Below are 1,129 nucleotides of genomic sequence, written 5' to 3' on the forward strand. Positions count from 1 at the left end.
ACAGATAAAGAGCTTCCCAGACAAGAAAAAGCTGAAGGAGTTCATCACCACCAAACCACTATTACAAGGCATCTTACAGGGACTGCTTTAAGATGAATAAAACATTTAAAAAGATCAAAATTATGAATAATAAAATGGCAATAACTACATATCTATCAACAATCACTTTAGCTCTTTCCGTCTCCAGCCGCCATAGCGAGAGGTGCTATTGCCATGTCCGTGCATCTGCAATGGATGGCTGTGTGCAACTGCTCCAGAGTTCTGATCAAAAGGAACAAGCAGAGGTACAGCACCGAACCCAATAATCTGAAGACCCACAACTCCTTCTGCTACAACCAGCTGATTCACTGCAAGACGGTGGACGTGGCACCAGAGGCTGACCGCAAAGGTGTGGTGGTCATCATGATGCAGAGATCTGGCCAGCGGATTTCCTCCTATGTGTGGACCACCATCAACATGCCCTGGACCCATCAGCAGCTTCCTGAACATGATCCACAAGAACAAGTACCGCGTGGACCTGCACAGCCAGGAGTCATGACACTGAAGAGGAAGCGGGCTCGCCCCTCCCAGAGCTCCTGAGCACCCCCCAAAGCAATAAAGCATAAAGTGTCAACCAACTTTCCCAAAAAACAAAAAAACAATCACTTTACATGTATATGGATTAAATGCTCAGATCAAAAGACATAGGGTAGCTGAATGGATAAGAAAACAGGACCCTTACATATGCCGCCTATAAGAGACTCATTTCAGATTGAAAGACACACACAGACTGAAAGTTAGGGGCTGGAAAAAGATATTTCATGAAAATGGAAACAAAAGAAAAAATAAAACTGGGGTAGCAATACTTAATGCCAGATAAAATAGACTTTAAAACAAAGGCTATAACAAGAGACAAAGAAGGACCCAGGAATCCCACTTCTGGGAATTCATCTGAAGAAACCAAAAATGCTACTTTAAGGGAACCTGTGCATCCATATGTCTATTGCAGCTTTATTTCCAGTAGCCAAGATATGAAGGCAACCTCGGTGTCCCTGAATGGATGAATGGATAAAGAGGTGGTACATACATACAATGGAATATTACCCAGCCATAGAAAAGAATGAAATAATACCATCTGCAATAACATTGA

The 1,129-nt window shown here is 42.7% G+C and overlaps 1 pseudogene; it reads left to right on the top strand.

Moving 5' to 3' along the window:
• Window positions 1–213: 213 nt before the first annotated feature.
• On the top strand, window positions 214–579 carry LOC109458617 (large ribosomal subunit protein eL28; annotated as a pseudogene).
• The last annotated feature ends 550 nt before the right edge of the window (window positions 580–1,129 follow it).

This window comes from Rhinolophus sinicus, linkage group LG06 (genome assembly GCF_036562045.2).
Source record: "Rhinolophus sinicus isolate RSC01 linkage group LG06, ASM3656204v1, whole genome shotgun sequence".
Lineage (NCBI taxonomy): Eukaryota > Metazoa > Chordata > Mammalia > Chiroptera > Rhinolophidae > Rhinolophus > Rhinolophus sinicus.